At 42.8% G+C, this 9,081-nt stretch overlaps 1 long non-coding RNA gene across 1 annotated transcript in view; it reads right to left on the reverse strand.

The window, feature by feature from the left end:
- Positions 1–6,452: 6,452 nt before the first annotated feature.
- LOC308056235 overlaps positions 6,453–9,081 on the reverse strand; it is a 31,480-nt gene continuing 28,851 nt past the window's right edge. Inside the window, exon 2 of the long non-coding RNA XR_013924746.1 lies at positions 6,453–8,061. This is a non-coding gene — a long non-coding RNA (uncharacterized lncRNA). The remainder of the gene's footprint in view (positions 8,062–9,081) is intronic.

The following is a 9,081-nucleotide window of genomic DNA, read 5'->3' on the forward strand; positions in this document are numbered from 1 at the left end:
AAGCCTCACACAAGATTAATGATTTGGCCATAATCACAAAGAAAAATCGCTAACAGTGTGAGCTTTCATTTTACCTTCTATAAGAGCGCAAGCTTTAAGTTCATGGAAGAAACCTAAGCAACTGAACAGTTTCTGGGTTTTGAGATTATTGAAACACGTACAGATTTTGCCACAATCTGCACAGCATTTGTGGGATTATCCTGTATATTTCTTCATAGGCAGAGACATACCTGGTAAAAAAATACTGATAATTTATATAGTTATAATTAAATTATTAACCTTGACAAGAGTTTGATTGCTGGTCAGTCAGAAACTCCAGCTTATTGGGAACAACACTTAGAAAAGTTCCTCCACGCAAGTTTTTTCCAGGATGTCCCTCCATGGTATCAGCTTGCTCAGAACAGCTTGCTTTAATGAAGAATCCTTTTTCTTTTCCTCTTCATCAAGGGCTGGATGCACTGGCAGGAGCACCACCATCTAGAGGACACCTAGCCAGAAGACATGATCCTTGAAGCCAGCCTAATGCCACAATCCATCTTGTGAAGGTTGTTTTCAAATAAGCCAACAGCCATTCATCAGGTCCAAGCACAATGAGTTCAGGGCCAGAGAAGCCAATGATTCTTTATCCATGGAATTGGTTCATAACATCTAAAGCCATTTCTAATGCCTGCAGCTGATCTTGCATGAGCTCCTTTTATACCTCCTGATATTTCATTACTCATTCTTCTGAAGGGCAGCGTGGACAGTAATAATCACTTTGCAGGGGGTGTGTTATGACACAGTGTCAGTAGCAGAGCAGTGGATTAGGAGGAACGGTCATTTCTATCTCTATGTTTCTCCTACCTAGTAAGACAGATTCAGTGAAAATGCTGCTAACTCTGCCACCTCAGGGTGGGACTTATTGTTCCAGGTCAGTCCCCCACATATTGCTTTATGTGGACTGGGCACATAAAAATTACTTGCAAACAAACATGATTTATAAATTAAGCTTGTTCTTTCTCAGCAGCCTCCTGGGGCTATTCATTCAGCAGCAGACTAGAAAAAGAATCATGAGGGTTTGATTTTCATATGCCATTTGGAAAAGAGACTCCCTTTTTTCTTCTGTGTTGTTAATCAGCTGACAGAAAAGATCCTAGGAGCAGCAAGGTGCCTATGGCCCTTCTTCCTTCTCCAGCAACTAGTGTGAATGGTTAGAAGAGTGATTAACTGATTGTTTTATATCACAAAGTCCTTCAGCCATAGACCATAGAAATGGTTGTCTTTTTCACAAGATGAGTTTCCCACCAGACCGTTTCCTTCTGACATCCAGCATTGGTTACCACTGCCTCCAGAACCAGCATCTGCTGTATACTAATTTGCCTTCAAAATTCTTTTTCCTTAAATCTCCATTATTTCCCATCGTAATACAAATCAAAGGAGTTCAGCTTCTGATCCTCTGTGATAGAAAAATCTCACATCTACTTATAACAATACAATAACAATAACAAACATTTACAAAATCATTAAGGGAAATAAAACATAAAATTTAGTATTTCAAAGCACTGTGAAAACATAAAGCTAACTGATTGATCCTCACAAAGAGGAGCAAGTGAGGTCAACAAAGGTCATTCTGCTTTTTCTGTAGTGGAGAAAGCTGAGGTATAGACAGCAATTTCACCAGGGAGTTATGCTGAGTCAGTGGAAGAGTAGGAATTGTATATCAAATGCCAAAATTTTAAGCATAAACAATTTGGTTATTTGCTTTTGACATACCATTTCTCATTATTTTCACCATAAAAAATGTCTAACATTAAAACATTAGTGAACATGATAACTCATGACTTCTGAGAGAGTGTAAATGTGTTGTTAAAAGACCCAGAACGTTACAAGGATCACACACATACGCGCGCGCACACACACACAGAGCCACCCACCCCCCTGTTTACAAAAAAGGAAGATTTCAGATCTCAGATTACCAAAGCCAAAACAGTTAACACTCAGTATGCTGACATTCATTCTTAATGTTTGTTGTTTGGTTTCCATGTACTAGAAAAATCCTATGTGTCCCCTATGACAGTATTTAGACTTCTAGGTCCACAGGTCCATAGGGGTAACATCAGCCAGATTTTCCCTGAAGAGAGCAAGTTTATAGATCTGGAATTCAGCCTTGAATGTTGTTTCCTTCAACACGGAAGAAGTGGTAGGGAGACTGTGTGCTAACCAGTCCATGCCTGTACAATAAAAATGAGAAACGAAGCATTTTAATTTGACATCTTACTCAACATCAGAATAATATGTTCCTGCTTTGTTGTGTATAATCTAGGGTCTTGTGATCAACCCAATTTTTCTTCTCCAGAGGAGTTGACAGGAATGAAGGAAATCAGCAGAGTGAAAAAGATAAATAATTTATATACGTTATATAATTTGTGCCCTAAGTGTCTGGAAATTATCTTATATGACATTAATTAAACTGTACAGCAAGAGTAGGACACGTGAATTCAGTCAGCTTAGCCAAAAAAAAGCAGCATATTTAAGAGTCTTGCTGATGCTGTCACAAGAAACCACTTGGGAGTGAGGACATGAGTGTTCTTCTCATGGATGTTAGCCTTCTACAAACATAACTCATAGTCATCTATTTTTGCTGTGCTGTAGGACCCACATTCTCAATTTTACCTTTTGGCTTAAGAACTGGGTATTTTTTTCACTTGCTCCTGGCAATGACATTGGTTTGACAGGACCATAAGAGTAAAGCCCACAGCAAAGCCCTGCATGTTCCCTGATGACAGAAGAAGACCCAGATGGCTAATCTCTTGCAAACTGACCATTCAAAGACAGCTTTCAGACAACTACCTTGTACTAAAGTATGAGAAGCATGACCTTCATACAGTGGATAATACAGTTCTAAATTATTATACTGCTGTTCCTCTTGGCAGAAGAACAGGGCATTTTCCACACCATTGTGGTTAAGCTGTACATACATGCATACATACATAGTGAAAGCCAGAGTCTTGTTTCTGATATGATAATGCCAATGCACTTTCCTATACTTTATTTCTAGATACACCAAAATAAAAGTGCATAAAATTAACAAAAGCAGAAAGAATGCAAACTCTACTGGGTTATCAGGTTCATTGTGCCACAAAAAACCCTACAATACAAATATTCATGAAGATTCATGGCAACAAAATTCCTTGTGAAAAGCTTTTAAACACCTTGAAAGAAATCCAAAGAAAACACCGAAATCAAAGGTGCAGAAGAAGACTACTGAATTGTAGATGCCAGTAAACTGTATTAGTAATTCTAGAAACAGATTTCATGAAAATAGCTTTACAATAGCATTTATAGCATGTCTAAGGAACCTTTCTGACACTCCACATCTTGTTCCCAGCTACAGTACTCAGCTATATCATTATAATAAAAATAAAGAGCATGCCAGCACACTTTATGCCATTAGAAAAGAAAACAGCCAAGAATTCTGTATTTTCCTTCTATCCCATGAAAGCTGGAATATGTCTCCAAATAAATACACAAGCTGATATTTAATGCCTAGACTTATCAAACAGCTGTGGAGAGGGGAGGGTCACCTATTAAATTGTGAGACCGAATTTATTAAGTTTTCCATGCACAGCCAGCTCAAAGAATGTCATTCGGTGCTTGCTAACAATCCTTACAAGCAAAACTGGTCAGATGAATGATAACTCCAACTACTGGTGCTATTTCTTTTGTGGAAGACAAAGAGGCAGTATTTTGAAGTTGATTAATATTGGTCATTGCAGCCAAATGCCAGATTGAAGTCATAGAATCATAGAATTGGTAAGGTTGGAAAAGACCTTTAAGATCACTGACTCCAACCGTAAATCTAACGCTTCCAAGTTCAGCACTAAACCATGTCCCTCAGTGCCACATTTACACGTTTTTTCAATACCTCCAGGGATGCTGACTCAACTGCTTCCCTGGGCAGCCTGTTCCAATGCTTGACAATACTTCCAGTGAAGAAAATTTTCCTAATATCCAATCTAAACCTCCCCTGACACAACTTAAGGACATTTCCACTTCTCCTGTCACTTGTCACTTGGGTCAAGAGACTGAAACCCACCTTGCTACAGCCTCCTGTCAGGGAGTTATAGAAAGTGCTAAGTTCTCCCCTCAGCCTCATCCAGACTAAACACCCCCAGCCCCCTCAGCCGCTCCTCATCAGACCTGTGCCCCAGCCCCTTCCCCAGCCCCGCTGCCCGTCTCTGGACACGCTGCAGCCCCTCAATGTCCCCCTTGCAGTGAGGGGCCCAAACCTGAACACAGGGTTCGAGGGGCGGCCTCAGCAGTGCCCAGTGCAGGGGGACGGTCACTGCCCTGGTCCTGCTGGCCACACTGCTGGGGACACAGGCCAGGGTGCTGCTGGCCGCCTGGGCCCCCTGGGCACACTGCTGGCTCCTGCCCAGCCGGCCGTCACCCAGCACCCCCAGGCCCTTTCCCACCAGGCCCTTTCCAGCCGCTCTGCCCCAGCCTGTAGCGCTGCGTGGGGCTGCTGTGACCCAAGGGCAGGACCCGGCACTGAGCCCTGCTGAACCTCACACCACTGGCCTGGGCCCATCGCTCCAGCCTGCCCAGGTCCCTCTGCAGAGCCTCCTGCCCTCAGGCAGGTCAGCACTCCCACCCAACTTGGTGTCATCTGCACACTCACTGAGGGTGCACTGGATGCCCTTGTCCAGACCATCAATAAAGATTAAACAGGACTGAACCCAATACTGAGCCCTGGGGAACACCACTTGTGACCGGCCACCAGCTGGATGTAACTCCATTCACCACCACTCTCTGGGCTCAGCCATCCAACCAGTTTTCTACCCAGCAATCACTGCACCCATCCAGGTGATGAGCAGCCAGTTTCTCCAGGAGAATGCTGTGGGAGATGGTGTCAAAGGTTTTACTAAAGTCTAGGTAGACAACATCCACAGCCTTTCCCTTATCGACTAAGTGGGTCACATCATCATAGAAGAAGATCAGGCTAGTTAAGAAAGATCTGTTTCCCATAAACTCCTGCTGGCTGGGCTCGATCACCCAGTTGTCCTGCACATGATGCGTGATGGTGCTCAGGATGATCTGCTCCATAAGCTTCCCTGGCACCAAGGTCAGGCTGACATGTCTGTAGTTTGCCAGATCCTCCTTCCTGCCCTTCTTGTAAATGGGCATCACACTGGCTAACCTCCAGTCTTCTGGGACCTCCCTGGTTAGCCAGGACTGTTGATAAATGATGGGAAGTGGCTCAGTGAGTACTTCTGCCAGCTCCCCCAGCACCCTCAGGTGGATCCCATCTGGACCCATAGACCTGTGCTTGTAAGTGATATAGTGGGTTGCTGACACCCCTTGGATTACAGGGGCTTCATTCTGCTCCCTTTCCCTGTCTTCCAGCTCAGGGGGCTGGGTACCCAGAGAATGACTGGACTTACTGTTAAAGACTAAGGCAAAGAAGGCATTAAGTACCTCAACCTTTTTCTCATCCTTTGTCACTGTATTTCAACCCACATGCATTAAAGGACAGAGATTCTCCTTAGCCCTCCTTTTATTGCTAATGCATTTACAGAAACATTTTTTGTTGTCTTTTATGGCAGTACCCAGATTAAGTTCTAGTTGGGCTTTGGCCCTTCAATTTTTCTCCCTGCATCACCTCATGAAATCCTTTTTTTCCTAAATCAAGATCACCTATCACAGCTGAGTTACCTGCCAAAAGCAAGTGACAAGAAGCCAATGTATCCCCACACCCTCCCAATTAAAGAGACAGTACCAAGATAAAAATCTGATTTAGAAAGAGTTTTTTCCTTTGTTTGTCATATTAACACCAGTTTGTGTCACTGAAAGTATGATTTTTTTCTAGATTAAGTTTCCTTGTAATATATCCTGGTTTTGTATGTGCTCCTTACTAAGCTCAATCACTAAAGTGAGCCGAGTTTGATATCATTTCATTCATTCTGTTCTGATATCACAAACAAGCCTGCTGCCTTGAGCTTTCAATGCTGAAGAAAAGTAACTATTTGTGAAAAAGAACAATTTTTCAAAATTAAGTCAAATATGACACAAGCACAGACAGACAGAAGAGCTGAGGTTGGCGGGGACCTTTGGATGACATCTGGTCCAACCACCCAATCAAGCAGATCCAGACAGAGCCAGTTGCCCATGTCAGTGCTTGGCCACCCTCATAGTGAAAATGTGCTTCCTGATGCTCAGAGGGAACCTCCAGTGTTTCCCTGGGTGCCCATTGCTCCTGTCACTGGGCACCACTGAAAAGAGCCCAATATCCTCTTTGCATCCTCCCTTATATATGTTGATAAGATCCTGTCACAACTTCAAGGGTTACACAGCCTGCAGGTGTGTAGGGTTCACAAACATGGGTTTGTAGGATTCTGTAACACACAAGAACATGAACACTTTTACCCTCCAAATTTCTCTGCTTTGTTATAGATTACCACAAATTAAAAAAAAAAAAAAAATCACCACTGGCAAGCTTTTCTATATATTTATATATATCAAGCTATTACAAATTACTATTGGCAATCAATAATATAGTATCAATCATTAGTATGCCAGCAGTTAATAATAGTAGCAAACCAATTGTATAGCAACAAGCAATAACAGCAACAGCCAAGTAGGTAGATACTATAACAGGTTACTAAAAAGTTATCATTACTGAAGAAACTTATCAACAATATAGCAGCAGATACAATTATTATAGATGAGTTATATGTATATGTGACAATGGTATCAAGTGAATTAGACAGATTTTGGAAAGGGCCAAGCCATCCCAAAGGAGAGGACAAGCCAATCCCAGAAAGGAACCCAACCATCCCAGAGATGGGAGGACAAATCAAACTGACCCCAAAACTGGGCCCAAAGACAGACAAAGAAGATAAACAGGCAGAGTCCCACATCAAAGATGCTCTGTGTCACAGTGTCTGGAGCCAGCCAGCCACCCGCAGTGACAGACCAAGTCCTTGCAGAAAGCCTGTGAGTGAGGAACTCAGACTCTTTGGCAAAGGAAGAGTACATGCAGCACAGGCAGTTCTCAGAGAGAGAAGCTCAATTCTGAATAAAAATTAACTCCTTTATATATTATAAAGATAAGAAGGTGCAGGACATCAACATTCTGAGCACCCAATAAATGCTGCTAATTTCAATTTTTCACCTTAAACAGCCAGTAGATTATGCTGTTTTCTGTTCTTTCAGACCAGTTTTATTTTCACAGACTGTTTCCACTTTTTCAGACAACACGTTGCTCTTACAGTTTCTTTGGGGTTTTACGTTTACCAGGCTCACAGCTCCCAGGCTAGCAGGCATTTTCTTTCATTCAGTAATTTCATCCTTCTCACCAGACTGCCCTTATGGTTGCTCACATCAGATCCATCTGAGCCTTCTCTTCTCCAGGCTGAACAGTCCCAGCTCTCTCAGCCTTTCCTCACAGGAGAGATGTTCCAGTCCCTTCACCATCTTGTTGACCCTTCATGGGACCCTCACCAGTAGCTCCATAAATAAAGGTGAGCAATCCTGACATACTTAGATCTAATTTGTCCAGTTGATGTATATGTTACACATGAGTTTGTGTGCTACATATGGATTTATATGGCATACTTGAAATAAGGTAGCATTTTTTGAATGAAGGTGTAAGGATTAATTAGACTGTAAGATTCTTCGCCCTTACTGTAATCTCTGATTTTGGTCTGAGAAGGTTAGAACATTTCTAGGTAAGTGTTACAACATTCCCTTACATCTCTCTCAGAACTTAAGAGTTAGGCTTTAAATCAACTTCTCGCCTTTACAACCTGGTGTTTCTTGACCAGCAGCTAAATTCAGTGCTCCTTGGTCAGATTTCTACTTGCAGTAGAGCTGCCACCTGTTGCTAACAGGACTTGACTTGAACTTTTTGTTTGCCTTGATGCAAGTAGAAACGGCTGAATTCCTGCAGAAGCTGTCCTTTCCTGCAGGTGCTGGGCTGGCCCCACCGATCCGTGCTCTTCTCTAGCTCTTCTTCACAACGTTTGTGTGCAAATGCTGGTAGGAACACCTGCTCCAGGTCTGTGCTGGCACTCCAGTGTGCTGAATAAAAACGGACACAAATAAAGAGATTCTTAGAGCGCTGCTATGATGCCTCAGTATTTCTTAAGAAAAAGAAAGAACCTCACACCTCAACACTGGAAACCCAGCTACTTTAAGAAGGCAGAAGGTCTTTCCAGGGTTTTTACTGGGTTTACTGAAACTTCATTACTGTGGAACTAGCAGAAACCTCTCCCAAGGCAGTACTTCTGCTTCCTGACTGGATCTCGGGGGACAGCCGAGCTGGTTTAGAGCATCAGGCCCTGACAGAAGAGCCTGGCACACAGCTCTGCTCTCACCAGCGAGCAGCACGAGCAGCTGCCTACGCAGCGCAGCTCCCCAGGCTTTGCAGCCTGGCTCACGTAAGGAAGCATCAAGGTTTAGCGATCTTTAGAAACATAGAGAGGAAAAATGGCAAGCTACAGGCATTTCCGCATTTTTTCTTCACCTGCTGATTTCCTAGTGTCCCATGAAAGCCCTAAAGAAATCACGCTGCACAGCTCTTGGCAGTTCTTTCCGCTACCATTTCTGCTTTATCCTACACATTTCCAAATCCAGCAAAAAGGAAAAAAGGCTCAGAAAAAACATTTTAAAAATCCCACAATGATACCATCACCACGAGTGACGTGAAAATGAAACCAACTCTTCAAATCAAAGGCAGATAGTTAACAAAGAACAGAAATTCTTGTAAGCAGAGGAAGATGTGACTAAGGCTTGTCAGGTCAAACCCTCACAACCTCTTTTAATTTGACAAATTTATGAGAGTGTCTTGAGTTTGCATCTCGGTCTTGTCAACTCTGTTTAAACAGTCTGAGAATCAACACAAAACCAGTACGACTGTTCCTTAGTCACCTCCCACCCCCCGTGTCAAACTCAACCCACAATAACTTTCTCAAGGAAAGAAGGGAGAACAGAGTCTTAAAAAACGATGTCACAAATTCCTGTAGGTCATGAGGGACTGTCACTATCTCCTGTGAACTGCACGTCTGGTGACAGTGCAAATACAGTGAACATGAGTCTCAC

This window comes from Falco punctatus, assembly GCF_963210335.1.
Source record: "Falco punctatus genome assembly, chromosome: Z".
Taxonomy (NCBI): domain Eukaryota; kingdom Metazoa; phylum Chordata; class Aves; order Falconiformes; family Falconidae; genus Falco; species Falco punctatus.